The sequence below is a fragment of the Plectrocnemia conspersa genome, unplaced genomic scaffold (genome assembly GCF_051122295.1).
Source record: "Plectrocnemia conspersa isolate PC_06_02 unplaced genomic scaffold, ASM5112229v1 ptg000005l, whole genome shotgun sequence".
Taxonomy (NCBI): domain Eukaryota; kingdom Metazoa; phylum Arthropoda; class Insecta; order Trichoptera; family Polycentropodidae; genus Plectrocnemia; species Plectrocnemia conspersa.
In genome coordinates, this window is record NW_028277169.1 from 15507150 (window position 1) to 15526569 (window position 19420).

General features: G+C 31.6%; 1 protein-coding gene and 1 long non-coding RNA gene across 2 annotated transcripts in view; one reads left to right on the plus strand and one right to left on the minus strand.

Annotated features, from left to right (window-relative positions):
* UBL3 (ubiquitin like 3) overlaps nucleotides 1-19420 on the minus strand; it is a 159781-nt gene that overhangs the window by 128483 nt on the left and 11878 nt on the right. The window lies entirely within an intron of this gene.
* LOC148234937 (uncharacterized) lies at nucleotides 9571-17898 on the plus strand. Its single transcript, XR_015809508.1, has 4 exons — nucleotides 9571-10821; nucleotides 12296-13324; nucleotides 14257-16478; nucleotides 16846-17898. It is a non-coding gene; the product is annotated as an uncharacterized LOC148234937 (long non-coding RNA).

Genomic DNA, 19420 nt, shown 5'->3' on the forward strand with positions numbered 1-19420 from the left:
GGAAAACGCGAAATCACGTCTATAAACGTGTAAGCAACTAGCTGAGTAGCCACCGCTCGTTAAAATAATAAGATGTGTATTGAAAAGCATATTTAAAACACAGTATAATTTGAAATTACACTCCATTTCTTTTAACAGAGTCACTTTGAGGTCTATATATTTCGTCATAATTCATAAGTAAAAAAGAGATGACAACTTTGGGTTCCCCAGCCCCACCTATAAGATGCGGCTATACGTTCGATATACTTATCATTACTCCTTTCTATATTATAAACAAATTTAAAGAAATTATTACTATATTTTTTATGTTCATATAGTGAAAATTAATGATTTATCAATCGTTATTATTTACGTATGTATAGCGATAACAATTTGAAGACGTCTGTGCGCTGCTATTATCAGAATAACAATGAATTACTTAAACGAATATTATGTTTGGCGCAAGTGGATCAATGATACACTGTTGTGAAATACGAGATAAGCCTCAAAGTGACTCTGTTAAATGAAACGAAGTATAGTATTTTACTTAGACATACGCTAAGGTGTCAACGTCCTTATTTGTCCTCTTCGAACAAAAATTTCCGATAAAGCATTATTTTTAAATCAGGTCATACGCGCTCACAATCTCGTGCTAAGCGCTCGTCAGGAGATAACCATAACAACCATTGAATCATTTGTTATTTCACGTTTTTAATTCCAAAAATACATTGATTATATCATCGTAATTAATATCTGGTAAATAATATGTGGCGTATATAAATCGAGTTTGTACTATTTTTTGCTCTCTACGTTCCTCAAGAAAATGTGGAAATATTTTTATTTAAATTTCTCAGAAGAATCAGAGTTAATGTAATCAAATCCTCGATTAACAAGGGTATAAAAAAATAGTATCATACGCCTACTATGTAAAACGAAAAACACAACGCTAAGCTCAGATTAAATACCGATAGCAACATCAAAAAGATTTTCGAGGAATAGTACTGCCAAAATTTATAACGCTAAGTTGGACAGATTAAAATAATCTTTCTTTAAAAAAAGACCATCATAATCAGTCATATTACAGCACAATAATGTTAGGCCACATTTTGTAACAGAACAAGTGGATAATTACGTTTTGGTTGGTCTTTTTTTTTGTTATATTTAACATAATATAAAATATAAATAAAGGTAGATTAGACCTTGTTTTTATTCGATGGTCTAATTTTAATTTGCTAAAAGTTATGAGTGAGATTTTTTGAAATGACTCAATTAATGAGGTCATAAAGAGCCTGTCAAATATATTAGTGTGAAAGTTCACATATATTTAGATATATGTTATACTTTACACGTTAACTGCCATGTTGTTTACAGGTGCCCAGTTCACGTATAGTATTGCGCCATTGTGTGCACCGGTACCCGGCAAAGTTTGCTGCTTACGAAAAAAAATCTGTATGCGACATCGTTCACTTCCTGGTTGGAATTTTAACACCAAATGTTTCCCAGTCGAATGTATACCATAAGAGCCAGAGGTAAAATATTATAGTTTAGACGGTTAATCTTTTTTAATATTTGTTTATACTGCAGAGTAAACTTTTCAAAAATTTGCCTGATTATTACAATTATAATTGCGAACAAGATTTGTTTTTTCTAACATTTCCTAATCTCAAGGATAAAAGTTGTGATTATAATTGAAATCAAATCAGATCGGTATATATAATACTAAAAAACTTCATTAAAAGTATAAATGTAGCTAATAGAGAGTATCATAAAATAGCAATATATTTGATATGTTTGAGTAGCAAAACTCATCCGTTTATTAAGAAAACCATTATTTTAGCCGTTTTTTGCGAAATTTAAAAGATCATCATCAGCATCAAACATTAATTTATTTATGTACCATGTTTATAAATATTATTAATTTAATTAATCAGTAGTTATAAGCATGCATACACAATACAAGAGATAAAAATACGAAAACACCTTTCTAAAATACTCATCTAGAGACAAACAATATGTCGTTACGAGAAAAGGGCACACATTTTTGACACATCAGATTTTATTAATAAAAATCTGATTGGACGCTGGCGAGAGAATATCAAAGACACGTCACGGCCTGGTGGCAAAAACGAGGGTTGGACCGGGCGTGGAAAATCAGACAAGCGAGAATTTCCCATCGGTTACGTGACAAACTCGTGTCACGGTCTCGAATAAAACGAATTCTGATTGAAATTCCCGCGCGAGAGGCGTGAGCGTACAAAATTTCGACAATTCCATGTGTATATAAAATAATTTATGTACCTAATACAACTCTCATTTTACCGGCTGCGTGTATCAAAGGCCTATTGAACGCCAGTCTTCGTCTATAAATAGGCCAGATAAGGTCAAAATTGGACGGTTATAGCCGTCACGTGTACGTGGTGGATGAACCGTCAATTTGAACACGAGTCGTAAATTTCGCTCGATCGCAGGGGATGGCTTGTATTTTTGGCCGGGAGATCTATAACGAAATTTATGGCGTTTTTAATGCTGTGCAAGCTTAGGATCTTGCGAGCGAAAGAATAAAAATGTTCGATAGATTAACACTAAACTTGCTATCAAGGTAAAGGGCAATCTCTAATCGGAAACTTTTATCACTGGTAATAACCATTGTTGATTTATTTCTTATCTACAATGCATAGACTATTAAATGTGAACTTAAAATAAATAAAAATAATATCGACGTGAATTTTGGTAAAGATGTCAACGGAGAGACAAACATATGAAGAATAACATATTTTATGATTATATTGATATTCCTAGATGGAAGAGATTATTGACTACTGGTTTCAGCGTAATTTTGTTTTTTAATAGGGTCTCATTTTTGAGATTTTTTTGATTAAATATTAAAATATGTGAAATGTTGTACATTCTTAACTAATTTAGAAATCTTGGGCTCTAAATTGAGTATTGATTTCGCTACTTCTAATGTTAATTACTAATTACTAATTTTGTCACATAAAAGGTATAAAAAATAATAATTTTGTAGTGATTTTTATACATAATATTTAACTTCAAAAATACATTATTAAGCTTCAAATGATGAAATTATTGAATATACATATATTACGTATGCTAATACGCGTTGATCTATGCAAGCTGACGATACAGCCACATTAACGCATACTTACGATCTTAAACCAATCACGAGGAAATATTTTGAGAGGTGGAAAATTTAATTAACAAAACGTAGACGAGCTTTGACATCGCCTCTCCGAAGTGAAAAGGGTAGTAATGTGTTATAGAATCTAACGTTAAATACCTGGGCGTACACATGAACTTTAAGCTTAAATTTGATATACATCTGAGAATTTCACTCTAACGGACTTTCCGCCATTGCGGCCTTAAGGCAGATATTTAAAAGAAACACTGCGCTAAATAATATATCTTTAACCCTTTGAACGCGGAAATTGACTAAAGTCGCCCAATTGATTTTTTTATCTCTACGCAAAAATCATTAAAAAAATGCTTTTCAAAAAAAAACTTTTTTTTTGGAATAAACATAAAATATCATTTTAAATAGATAAAAATTAAAAAATCAGAACATTTAAACACAGTATTAAGGTAAAATATGCATTTAAAAATTACAATTAAATATTATTTTTGATTAACGCTTCCAAAGGGTTAACACGCCATCCATTAATCAGATTCATTTCAATATGTGCTTGCCCGGTATGAAATAACACTATTTTTTAAAAAAGCTATAAAAATAATTTACAATACCAACGATCAAGAACATTGCTTTTTTAACATTAGAACATACTATAAAAATATTTCGCGTAACCACAATAATCCACTAATAAATAAATAAAATTTAGATATAAGCACAAAGTTACAAAGCACACATTTCAGTGGTTTAAATTTATAAAATAAATATTTAGAATAGTTCGTAGGATACTGGTTTCAGTTTATTTCCTTAAATTATAACCATACACGGTTTATTTTTATATTTTTATTGTATTAAATTAACACAACTGTAAATATAAAAATGGTAAAAATTTATACCACTATTTTTTCGTTCTGGTAAATATACTACATATATACATATATGTATGTATCAGTCAAAAAACTATGCATAATCATATATATAGTTTTTGACTCAGTTTTTTAAGATTATTTTTTAATTAAATAAAGAAAATTAATTTTTTATCAAAAATTATAAATAACGCGCAAAATCGATAAATAATTTTCCTCATTGGCTCAACTTAGAAAAAAGATTCCTTAATTATGGAAATGCACAGCAGTATATCAACCATTATGACCGTTCAAAAATCATTTTAACTACAAAAATATTTTTAATTATTTGAATGTACTAAACAACGTACAGTAAATCTCGAAATTCCTAATTAAACCTTATTAAAAAAACGTCAATCGCTAGTGAACGTTTTTTAGCGTTGCAAATAATTTTTGTACTAAAATTCAAAGTTCAATGCATCATGATGCACTTGACGAATTAGTATACGCCTGCAACACATGTTACATTGCGTATATGACATCTAAACTGCGTATCTTCCCTTTCATTCTTTCACGTACATAAATAGTTTTTTTATGAACGATATCTATATAAATAAAAAATATTATAAGAAAATACCTATGGCATAGCTGAAGAATATTCTTTGCTTGTGTATCATGGAAGGAAAAAGGAAAGCACGGAAAAGCTTGTTTGTGATTATTGAAAACGTCAAAAGGAAATTGACTGAAAGATGGTGTGTAATATATGTATTGACTATTTTGGCAAGTTAACGAAAAAATATCATATTTTATGCACATAGCTAAAATAGCGTTGCATAACATCAAAGATTTTCGTAGTGGTAATCTTGTGAGAACACCCACTCGTTATGCTTGATTAAATGCATCAATTAAGAAGAACGAGGGCGTCATGTCATCACAGTGTCAAGTACACATATATACCGCAAAAACGTAAGAAGCTTTCTTCGGAGTTTCGGCAGTTGAAAATATAATATCGCAATTAAAAGCAATAAGGCGAATTTGGCACCGCGCCCAAAGCGGCGTGGCCATTTTCCGAGCGCTTAGAATTCTGAACTAGTTCCGCGCATAGTTGCCACCAATTGACAAAAACAAAGGCGCCATACGGCGTATGTCAATGGCGCGTCGTTAATAGAATGCACTCACCGTGCCGACGAACTTGAGCTGAAAGACAAACAAAAATGAGCACCAACACTGTTAATCGTCACTGAAGGAGATGCACTCTTTGGACTCGTTTTACAACAACAACATCTGATGCGTCTCGTTACGCAAACGGCGTAACTCCTGCACCGTCGGAACATCTGGCAAGAGTCCAAGAGATTGAAATAACTCGTGCTCTTAAAAAAAAAAACATGAGTCAAAATGTCCTTGCCCGAGTGGTGCACAAAATAATTCCAACGTATCATTTAAACACAGTTAAATACATTCGATATCTGATTCAACATGATTCAACTATTTAAAAGCATATCAAAGTTTGGGTGGTTTAACTTCAGGCGCAACCAACTGGAAGAAAAAAAACTAAAAGGCTACACTTATGATCAAAATAGTTTTATTCTAGCTACAGGTTCACAAAACCCTTCAGAGTATAATCGGAGTACGTCAAGGAGATGATCCATCTCTTATATTGTTTAATATATTATTATTACATGTCTGGAAGGTAGTTTGCATGGATACGTTTATCATACTCAAATACGTGATTGTCATTATTCAATTTTATTTATATTATTACAAATTTAAATAAAAACTTTCAACAACGGTCGGGCAAACATGCTAATTCATTAGAATATGTCATGCATAAACGACTAGACTACCGTGGAGAACCTTCGCTCACATTGAAACTAAATAAAATTATTATTATAGTACCTTTGGGTATAAAAATGCGACAGTTCAAGGACCACACAAAACGAACAAAGAGCAGCCACACATGCGAGCGTACGATTCGCTCATTGGGTCTAATTTAATTTAAAGGAAGGTCCCCAGCCTTACTACGACCATCACACACGTGAAATATTGAAACGCTCTTATCGAAACCCAACTGGTAAGATTGTCTTGGCAAAACCACATCCGTAGAAAGTGTAATAAAAAATGTGGCGGGAAATCGAATACGACCACGTTTTGCGTGTCGGCGAAACGGCACATGTTGTAAATTATATTACAGTGGTGCCTTCTACTCCCTTGACGGGGTGGATCTCACGCTCGATTGACTTTCCATTGTGTATCATGGCTGATTTGATCTTTGACCAAAAGCTCCCTACCTCCCGACGAACATTCCACGAACCTCCAAACACAATGTGGGATCGGCGAAGCACGGCGGATAGGTGTTAACGATCTATAGAGATTTTTCTCCGGCGACAAAATAATGCGATAGTGTAACAATATAACAATGGGCGGAAGATTAATTACCTCCATCGCCCAATTCTCTTTCTAAGCACGGATAGATGTCAATGAGCTATAATAAAGAAATTATTTCTAGTAGAATGTTGTTTATTGGCGTTAATTGCATGATTAAAAAATAAGATAGATTAAAAAATAAATAAGCTCGATATCTACCTCTCTTGCGAGAACAACAATGCATAAGTGAAATCGATATGCATTAGAGAATTGTTGCGAATTAAACAAAAATATATGCTGCGACGAAGACAAGATACAATCCACTTCTCTCTGTGAACCTGCTCTCGACTACTGAGCAAAGTCGCTGACTCGCATAATACACTGAATAAAGCCACCATAGTTAAAAATGCGAATAATCCACTAAGCATCAAATCCAGTCCAATATGAAAAAATGTCAACGTCAAACGTGGTACTCACGTCAACGCAGAGGTTCTACAAAATATACAACTAACGAACGTTTCAAAGTAAACCGCAGCTTGATAAATTCGAACCAAACTCTAGGGATTCACTCCAAATTGAATCTGGATACCACCTCTCGAGAACATATACCTGGGGCATACATAGGCACGAGTCTATATCACGACCAGTTTACCTGTTCAAAGAACGACCGTGCGCGCTTAATATGGTGTATTAAACCGAGACAGTGATAAACAACAGTTTACGGGCGGAGTTCGCCGTATTATTGCGAGATGTCAAACAAAGTTTTAGCGCTACGGTTGTATTTATTACTCTTACGTTTGTGAATATAGTACACACAAATAGATACATTTGTTATAAACGATCGTAACAAGTCGTGCAAAGAATTTCATAAGAACCAAAAGAGAATATTGAGAACATTCGACGCATAATATTGTAATTTTAAATTCCTGTAGATATCGAACTAATTAGACAAAAATAAGTCAAGAAACAATTTGACAATTTAAAAATTATATATAATAGCAAATCATAATATAATGAATATTTAAAAAGTTCTAAAACTAATTATAGTTTTAGAAGTACAGACAGATGTCTCATATTACTCCATAATTTGTCTGCACGTCTATATTACACTATATTTAAAAAATACGATAGCTATCCTTATCGATATTACTATGAACTTCTGATATAAGAGAGGAGATCATAGTATATTCAAACCGAATTTTGGTCAATAGGAGGGCGCAAAAACAATTATCACTTCTCAGAAGTCAAAAATTCACGTCAAAAGCAATAAACTCGGTAACAAGAAACGCCCCTGTTCCTATCATATGTGGGATAACGAAATTAGTGATTATTATATAATTATAATTCCGATCGGTCATCGTAGATTAGGTTTTCCTAGATTTTCATAATCTCACGGATGAATATATATTATATATTATAATGAGTTAAATTAAGCTCATGAAGAATATCACGTATTTATGTGAATTTATTGAAAAAATCATATGAAACGGCGTATGTGTCACATGTTAAAGCAGAAAATATATTTACTAAAGCAGCAAGAACTCTCGTACTGTGAGCTCTGACATCATGAAATTTGCACTGCTAAGAATGTCTGGATTTTCTTAATCAAAGCAGCGTAATTTTCATCATAAACTATTGAGCTTTAACGCTTTGAGTAGTGAGTTAATTCATACATATTTGTTAATTTGTTAGTAAATTTCTGGGAGGTCAAATTAAATTTAAAAATATTATATAAATATAAAGTTTTTACTTTATTATTTATTCAGTTATATATATAAATCAATCTATCTATATGGGGTACCTCAAAACAGTGAGCCGTACATGTACGGCGATACCGCTCAAAGGGTTAAGATATTAATACATTGCGTAAAAATTGAATCTAATGATATCCAAACCTCGATTGGAGCCGGATAGCAAAGTGTTAATAGTATATTTTAAGATTTCTATCTCTTTTCTCGTGATTAGAAGCGTCCAGACTCTAGAAATAACCAATGAATCAAAATGCATGAAGGGTATAGATAGCGCCCATTCGTAAAATCTAACATATGCAACAGCAGGAAGCAATTTATTTTGTCAAGCGCGTACGAAAGGTTGACGACTTCGCGGCTAGACAACAAAGGCAGGTGAAAGTGAAGAACGTTCGGCGGGGAGGCAAGGTGATGCCTCTACCTGAGGCCGCTCACTCGTCCGACCGCACTCCGCTAGCTGCCTCCTCTACGCGGCCACGGTTGAATATGGAATATTTCACATAACTCCATTTACGAATTTACATAAATCAGTTAATTTAACGCCGGATCAGCGCCGCATGGTCGCGCACACACAGCGCCGACGAGTCTAGAGTCTAGACTCAAGACAACAGACTGCCACGGGTTAATCTTGTCAAATTCGCTATTACTGATAAGGGAGAAGAGCGGTAGCTGGAGGTCAATATTGCGAAATTTATCGCATACCACTCGAATGGTTAACGTGTGTATTGGAATGATCGCGCGAAAATCAATAATCACACTGTTTGGTAACGCAGCGATTTCTCAATGCACGAACGTGTTTTATCATTATATAGACCTATATAGACACGACCGAGCCTCCATTGTTTCCGCTCCCTTCTTTGAGATGCAACGCTTCAACAAATCAGCTTAAAAGAGTATCAATAAATACTATTTAAGATTGAATCAAACAAGTCCTAACCATCGAATGGTGTGAACTGGTTTATTCATAATCATAATGGATTCACAAAGTAATTTTTGACATTGAGTTCAGTAAACAGACCGACGCTGTTCTTTGTTACATGCTACCTCATTTCATTACTACGCTTCAGAAACTTGCACAATTTGTTTCATTACCGGAGAACACCGACCGGAGCGATTCTGTCATATATGCTACAAACATACGCCAAAAGAGTAAAACAAGTTTACGTAGTATGCAACGCTTTTCATGTTCTAACATTTAGTTAAACATGCATTCATTAATTTCTTGATAATTATTAAAACTTCAAAATATAGGTAACGTGAAACGTGAAGATAATATTAAAGCAGGACTAACATTATATTTAAATAATTGGAGTTGCTTGAAGGTTAACCCATGGACATATTCAAGACACATATGAGTTGATGAAATTTTCAACCGCCGAACTTTTCAGTCTGGGAATCGGTGACATCTATATTATTAATTATAAATTATGTGTAATACAATTTATAACCAATAGATATTAATAGGACCGTCTTTTTAATAATAGCGCGGTTTTTTATAAATAAAAATTCGAGTGCCGCTGCTGGGGTTCGAACCCGCAACCTCAGAGATACTATTCTGAGACGTTACGGACTACGCTATTCCGTCCATAATAATAAATAAAGATGTACATAGATTTAATACTAGAAACTGTAAGGATAGTTAGGTATAAACAAATGAGTACGTCCAGGGGAATATTTTGATATTGTGTGAATTTGAATAATACTATTCTTATGAAAGTCCGCAAAAATAAAAATGCACTCGGTTTCCTCGATGGAATAAAGAAACGCCTTAGTGCATTAAAAAATAAATTATAATATTAGTCTTATTTATATGTATGTTTTGATTAAATCTGTTTAGTGTAGAAATAATTAGCTTTATCAGCTAAATAAATTAATAAAATAATTATTTATTGGCATTTTTTATTATACATATGGGATATTTCTTATGTTTATTTACTACAACTCCAACCATCATGACAAATTTTATATATGTTTAGTAAAATATAAAATTATAGTGGCGCACATCTAAAAGATATGTGCACCGTCCCACATAAATTGTTTCTATCAACTTGTATCTATCAAGCTCGTTGAGAAACTTGAGGACTCGTGTAATGAGAGCGTTCTCGAACGACATGGACGCAACGGCCAAGAATACAAGACACATTCGCGATGCTAAGGGAGCTGAAGTTTAACTACGTGTTATCCTTTGCGTTCACCACAGGAATACTTAATTTGAAAAAGTAAAATATCATAATTATAATTTCAATCTCCAGATATGACAGAAATTGACGAAAACATTGAGTTTATGTGGGTTTTTCAGATGTAATTAATATATTGTGCTCACTCACACACTTATTACTTTTGTTATCGAAGTGATGTAAAATAGCATTTAGCATTTTTTTTTGTTAAATCGATTTATCGCATTGACGGCTAAAACAACAAAAATATATTTATAGTATAACTGTATAGTATAACTATGTAGATATATATCTACATCGAATTGCAAACATTTTGTTGAAGTGCATCATACATTTATTTCACTGAATTTGCTTTGTTTACGAGTTACATGCTATTTTCGAGATAGTTGGGCAGCAGCTTATCAAAATTAAAACGAAGACTAAAAATAAATAATTAGATAGTAGTCATATTAGCGTCGATAGCTTTGTACAACACAATAGAATTGTCTGCTAGGGAGTGTAAAAAGAATAAGCTCTGAACTGTCGAAAAACAAATCGATAGTAGAGCCTTGAACCACATAGACGTATTAACCCTTTGGATGCCGGGCATTTTTGGAAAAATGTTCCAGAACTGCCGGGACTTTTTATTAAATAATTAAAAAGTCAAAATGTGTATTTTAGTTTGTAAACATGCTGTCGCGGCGTGCGACGCTGTCTGCAGTGAACTTGACCTAATTAATGATGAATATGCGATTGTGTGTTATTTTAGTTCTTATTTGCGCTGTAATAAGAGTCATTATCGCATGACGTATTAAAAAATACGAGATCTGAGCGGCCGAACTCCAACCAGGAATCAATAACAATGGTATATAATATGTTATTTATTTTTATAATGTAAATAAAACTTTTCGTAAATTAATAAAATATAATATTTTTAAATAATGGTTTAAGTAAAAATACAATACAGACTGTTGAATATATATATATATATATATATATATATATATATATATATATATATATATATATATATATATATATATATATATATATATATATATATATATATATATATATATATATATACATATATATATATATATATACATATATATATATACATATATATATATATACATATATATATATATATATACATATATATATATATATATATACATATATATATATATACTCAACAGTCTGTAGGGTATTTTTACTTAAACCATTATTTAAAAATATTATATTTTATTAATTTACGAAAAGTTTTATTTAAATTATAAAAATAAATATATATATATATATATATATATATATATATATATATATATATATATATATATATATTATGTATATATATATATATATATATATATATATATATATATTATGTATATATGTATATATATATATATATATATATATATACATATATATATATATATATATACATATATATATATATATATATACATATATATATATATACATATATATATATATATATATACATATATATATATATATATATATATATATATATATATATATATATATATATATATATATATATATATATATACTAAAAGTTAAAAAAATAAATATTTACGAAAAGTTTTATTTACATTATAAAAATAAATATATATATATATATATATATATATATATATATATATATTTTATATATATATATATATATATATATATATATATATATATATATATATATACACACATATATACATATATATATATATATATATATATATATATATATATATACATAATATATATATACATACATACATACATATATATATATATATATATATATATATATATATATATATATATATATATATATGTGTGTGTATATGTATAAAAATAATGATTATAATATATTTATAACATATATTTGAAAAAAATGTTATAAACCCCTGAAGCAATTACCCTACAGACGGTTGAAAATGTATTGGATACTACGATTTCGGAGCCGTCGGATCCGGCAGTTCTCGCTAGTGTAGCGAAAGCCGATATATCGGATTTCGGTAGCCAAAGGGTTAATGTCTAAAAATGGCACGAGCCGATTTAGTCAGCTCGCAATAAAATTACGTAAATCACAAGCTCTACATACATATAATATATGCTATACCCTTACATATAAATTATACCGCTATTTACTGACTAGAGAAAAATGAGAATTAGAAGACTACGATGAATGAGATTTGTTGCACTCGCGTGAATAAAAGCAGGTAGCAAAACATACTAACTTGGTCCTTCGTCGACGACATATTATAATGCTTATCAGAGAGGGGACAGGCTTTTTTCCTGTTGTAAAATAAATAAATAAATTATTTGAAAATATTTTATGCCATCTAAAAGTTGTTGTACAAAATGTTTTGATAATTTATTTTTGAATTGTATGAAATGTGTTTTATTTTGTTCTAAAATTCCAAAATTTACATTTAAAAATAATATTGAAATCTATTAAAATGAAAACTAAATATTTTTGTAAAAAAAAACAATGAAAGGGTGAGGATATTAACTTCTAACTATAAATTGTTTCAATTACAATCAATTTACTACTAGCGGTAATTCTCGTAAGAATCTTAAAAAACGCACATCCGACGAAGAAAATTTCGGCACTGAACGGGTTAACGACTCCGGACATAGCCGCCTGCAACTAGCATTGTTCCTGGTCGCGCAACCGACCACGCTCGACGGATCGTTTAATAAGCAAGAGGAAATTACGTGTTCGGCGATGGTTGCGAAATAGCGACTCTGACGTTTCGCAAAATAAAAACAAATAATAATACAAAAACCGTCGTTGCCAAACGCAGGCATGCATAGTGAACGCCACGGCACAATGGGATAGCGCCGTTATTTTATAGTAGTGCGTACATATATTCGCAAAGTTCATCCGCGGAAATAAAAAGCTCCGTAATCGACCCATTTGGAGGCGCCGGCAATAGTCCGCCCTTGGGCCCACGCGCGAAAAGGTCAATTTGGCCGAGCACCTCGTCGCGTTAACGAGCCATAAACGATTTGAACCGGTTAAGATCGTTTCCTTGTTTCTCTTAACCCGCCGTTGGTCGCGCGAGTATTGCATACGCCGTTGGTCGCGCCTGAGCGAATAGCCGCCTCCCAGTTCTTTACGTTTTTAAGTTTAAATATCGAATATTTATTATTATTTTTATTTTTGGTATATTTTAGTGTTGTATATATAAAATAAATAAATTCTTTAAAACTTTTATTTACATAACGAAAGAAGAAAAATAAAATATTAAATATTTTAAAAGTAAAATATAATTTTTTTAGATATATGTTTAAAACTTCAAAAATAACATGAAAAAATGTATATTATTTTTGATCTTGATTACTTGAATACTAAGTTATGCAATCTGGACATATTGCCGATAAATGTTCTTTGCATATTGGGTTATAGCACATGTGGCATTTTATGGTGATTTTGCGATTTTTTTCCTAGGGCAAAAATTACATTTTGGACGATTCTATTCACTTGGTTTTGGGTGATGAATTATCGTAGTGTCAGTTTTCTTTCCTAAATACTGCTATATTTTTATTTGCAAACTTTGCGATAAATTTGTTTAATTTGTTAAAATTATCTAAAGGATCGAAAAAAAATTTCATAATAGTTTTTTTATACTATGTATCAATCAAGTTAAATAAAATATATTTATAAAATAAATTAAAAACATAATAATAACAACAAAAAAGTAAATAATAATAAAAAGAAACTACCAAAAATAAAATTTCCAGCACGAATCTAACACGCGTAAATAACGTTCTCTCTCGATCTTTGATATAAGACAACTAATACGCAAAACCAAATGTATATCGAATTAGTAAACACGTGTTTGAGCCTGCAATATTGAAGAAAACATAATTCTTGAAAAGTAGAGGGACCCGCAAGTTGATATGTTTCATACAAAAAAAACGGCATCAAAAAAACCGATAGGGTGAGCGCTGCGCCGCCGTGCGACCAACGGCGGGTTAAGTGGGTGCGGCTGAATTATTATTAAATATAGAGTAAATGAATGCGACTACAAACAGTGGAAACTCTCTAAACAGCGACGGTGACAATGCGTCTAATGCGACTAATGAATGGATCGATTTCCTTGAATTATGGCGCTAGAGACAAATAATTCCATGGACCAAAATACAATCTAGATTTACATCGAATCACGTACAACGAATAATACCGTTTGTCGGATACATCATGACAAACTGCATCAAGTATTTAGTAAGCACCAGCATGGACCAGATAAAACAGATTAAACTCGAAAGCATTTGCACGAGCAGGATGAAGAAAACTATAATTTAGGCGGCCCATGAAGTGAAGTGATTGAATAGTTCCGTCTGTGAAAATAGACAACCCAATACGTAGCTAGTATACCATCTGGGCCAAACGCAGATTTAATTCAGATTAGGCAAACATCAAAATTATATATATTGGTTGGTAACTCGTGAATCACTAATACTAAACTAAAACAATATTTAAAATCCGGTTTAAAAAGTATGAGAGATAAAATTCCATATTAACACAGTTAAAATAGATAAAAGTGAGCTTTTCGTTTCTTTTTTAAATTAAGAATATAATTCACCCAATACATAAAACTACTGCCATTCCTATTACAATAACGCTATGCGCTACACTAATAGAAATATTAAATTGAATTTTATTTTAGTATTTTAGAAGTGTTTATGTTTTTTTTTCTATAATAACTAAATGTACCTCGATAAATCAACACGATAAATCATTCGCTTATCAAGTTGAAAGTCGTAAATTCAAATTCCACGTAAACTTATGACGTTTTTTTCAATTTATATTGTGTCTGGGAGAGTAGAATTAGTAAAAATTGTAATTCCAATCGATCACCTAAGATCGATGCGACAATTTTTCAAATAAGATACAACAATACTTTTACATGACAATTTAAGAAACTACTAACTACGTTTTAAGCTGGGTAACTTATACTATTATAAGATTATCTGAGAATACAGTATATTTATATGAATGTTACTGTATTTAACGTTTAAAAGAGGATGAAAATAGTAACGAAAAAAACTATATTTATGGTCCTGTCGCGTGGAAAAAGGGAATGACATGGTTTTCACAAAGCTAATAGAATTATCAAAATAGTATAACATGAGTTCCATACCGGATGAAATTTTAGTTGTTATTAAAGAGCATTTATTAGGACTACATGAAACGTAAGCCTTAACTACATCCAAATAAAATATAAAAAAATAGTTTTTTGCTTCAAAACAAGCGATGTATCAGTTCGATCGGACCCCCATACGAGCCATTTTGAGACTTTCAGAAGAGTTAACGCTCTTAACTGCTTGGTTTTAAAGATTAAAAATTAAATATTTAGTATCGTATAGAACTACCGAGCTGTTCTGTATGAAAAAAATATATAATTTTTTTTTACAAAATGGCAGCCAATGTAAAAATTAAAAGTGTCATAACTTTTCAAAATGAAATCCTACTGAAAAATGTCGTATGCAAAAAGTGTTTAAAAGCTTAATTTGCATTTAAAAAATTTTTAATTATTTTTTTTAATAAAAAACGAGTCTCACGTATTTCCCTCCAATCAATAATAGCAAAGTATGGATAATGAACCCTTTTACATTGAGCGTAGAATCCAAGACAGAATTGCCGGATTCAGATATTGAGTTTATATTTGAACTGTCGTGTGATAAGGCACTTAACGATATCTTCGATAAAATGCCATTGATGGAATTTTGCCTATCTTGTCGTCAAGTATCCAGTTTTAGCAGAAAAAGCGATAACATTTCTGATGCTTTTTTTTACGACCTAGAAGTGAGAAGCGAGATTTTCTACACTGCTTTTTTTTTAATTAATTTTGAAACGGTTTAGCAGTCGAACCAAATTTAAGAATTAAGTCATTATATTTCTCTCAAAACATAATTTTTTTAGTTGACATGAAACAGCATCACATTGTTTATTTTTTTGTAGGAGTAAATGTTTCTTTATTATAAAATATGAAAACTTTATAAACATTTAAATTTGTTTTATTCTACCTATAAGCTATAACAATTTTAGTGGGTCATGAAGAAAAAGAAATAAATAGCCGGTTCACAGGAGAATAGTTTGGCAAACACTGAAAAATAATATTTAAAAATCAGCATAAAATCGACGTTTGTGTTTCGTTAGAGCACCCAATGTTTTATTGTTAACTAGTGTTACTAGTTCGTGTGAGTAAAGTATTTTTCTTTACATCGCTCTGAAAAATAAATTTTACCACAAAAATGTACGTAGAAGCGCATACATTTTTATAAATCAATGAATGGCTCGAATCCGGCATAAAACCACTTTGTAATCGAATTTGTAATTTACGCACGGCCTTTCGCTTCGTTTGCTCGGATCCATTGTGTTTTTTTTTTCGCAGGAGCCGAATAAAATCGCTTTAAATCTTGGATCCGTCTCATTCATCGAAAACGAGGTTAAATCAGGCTGATTCTATCGACACAATGCGTAACCGAATCAAAGCCATTGAAAAGCGGTTGCCAACAATATTTAGAATTTCCAGATGAAAAAATAATTCACTCTGGACATGCAGCATTAACGGGTCAGTTATTACCTCGCATGTCGCGAATATGAGGTGAAACACTACAAATGACGCACACGTAAATGTTAAATAACACATTAGCCCTAATAAAAATCACCCTGGTCCCATTAAAACGTTGCTAATAACGAAACATCTAAAATGTTACGTTATACCCCTTTGTATCCATGTGGTGGAAAAACGAGGAGCACGCTCCACGGAGCCGCGAAGGACCCAAACCGGCAAGGATTGACGCTGGAGCAGGTTTGGCAATTACTAGCGATTTATGATTCGTTTATGTCATTCGATCCTTCCCGTGGGTAGATTTATTATCCGCCACGTCACAAAGGATCATAAATATGCCGGTTGACGTTTGAGAACCATTAATTGGACGACGGTGTCCGTTAGTAGCGCACTCTATCGCCGAAATGGTGCTAAGCATACAAAAGTGCCACGATGGATGTGGCAATGGCCATCCTGTTGGAATTAATTTATTATGAATGGATTTATGGAGTTGAAAAGTAATACTAAATCGAAAGTTTATACCAGTCGGTGCGAACTGGTGCTGAGATAAAAAAATGTATATATAAATATATATGTATATTTTTGAACAGATCGACCCGTCTGGAAGATGTCTGAAGAGAGACGACGTTGATGTAGCTATTGTACTTTCAATTACATTATCTACCCATGTTTGCGAAAAATAAAGTAGTGTAATATCAAATATATTATTTATTTATTGTAAATATTCTGTTGTAATATGACAGGCAATAGCCTAATGCGTTACAACTATGGTTCTCAATCGAATACTCGTCCGATTTTCATCTATATAAATAATAATTAATCAATAATTCGTAAAATATTCGTTTGAATGAAATTTGAAAAAAAAAATCTAGCAACACACAGGTAGTCATTTTTCTCAACATACCTGAGTGACTAGTGCAGCTCCAAAATACATTGTCTTTTATGCGCCTTTCGAAAAAAATGTTTAAAATATCGTACATAAAATTTCTGCACGGAATTTGTGGGAGGTGGTGGTTGGCATTTTCCATACCCTAAATTTAGTCATTAAAGTGCAACTCCTTCAACAAAAAAATGCTTCTACGCCTTCGAAAAACATTTGTGAATATGTTTGTCGGCGGTATCTATTATGACCGAAATTCGCAGAATTCGTTCGTTGAACGAAACAAAATGTTGGAAAGACGAAATAATATTTTACAGACAATTAATTACTTTTTGCACTAAATGGTTAAATAAAATTATATCAGTAAAAACTGAGAGAAGATACGAATATATTTGGATAACTCAACCATTATTCAATATTCGAATAGTTGAAAACTACGAATAATTGAGAGCCCAAGTTACAACGGGTAAACACAATCAACACCTACTCAGTAAGTAGTGAGACACCAGACTGAAATTATTATGTAAATTAGTAATTTTTTTATAGATTATAAAATATGATCAAATACAACTTAAAATCGATAGATATCACTACAATCGATAAATGTCACTCATTTATCTGTGAGATTAGGAAAAACTAGAAAAACATAATCTGTGATAATCGATCTGAATTCAAATTATATAATAATTACTAATTCCGATAACCCATATACGTCATAAATTAAAAAACACCAAGGTTTATATGAGATTCGAGCTCAGGTCTTTCAAACATTAGTCACCACTGGTTTATCATGCTAGTAAATTATATAAAAAAAACTATTCATTAAATCGATATATTGGGAGTGATCGACAACAAAATTACAAAACAAGTTTATAAAATGCAGTATCAACATCAAATAGATTTTGATAAATAGTACAAAGACCACAGTGTCGGTTGTTCATTATATGAGTGAGACGTCAATCAACCCAAGAGATATGCTATGTCATACTGCCCGTTAAAACCATTGATTACGGGTTTATGTTGAAGACAGCTAGTGAATTTCCAAAGTGGGCTAAAACGGTTTAATAATGCCACCGTGTATTTCTACTATCCTGATACATAACATTCAAAAAAGAGATGCGGGAAATGATTTTTTTATGATATTTTCGCGTAACCCATAATTGTCTAATGCAATTTCGGAAACTCTGTCTTTGAATAATTTAATAAAATGTGAAATTAGAAAATGTACACTAAAAAGTATTAGTAAGAATTGTAATTTTAAGGAAGTATGAGATTCATTTGGTTGCGGAGTGCATTTTTATTTTACTTAAAACTGTCATTATATTATGATGCCGCGCAGCAGGAATTTTTTTGATACTCTTTCAAACAATTCGTTCCCAGAGCATTCCCTCTGATTCAATCGATATATCTGTTTCAAATATTTTTATGAGATGTTCCACGTAACACAGATTGAGGTCTTAATTTACAAGAATGTAAATATTGAGACAATCCAAGTTACGTCGCTATTCTTGCTTGAATTAACGTAATCTCACCGCCACAAAGAGCATCTCTATTCCCACACTTTCGTCCGTGCTACATAATGTGTTTTATCATTAAAAATGAAAGTTGTACTCGATTAGATAAACAAATTTTGAATAGCGAGATAACTCGATCATGAGGTCGTTACAGAATGATCATTTTCAGTAA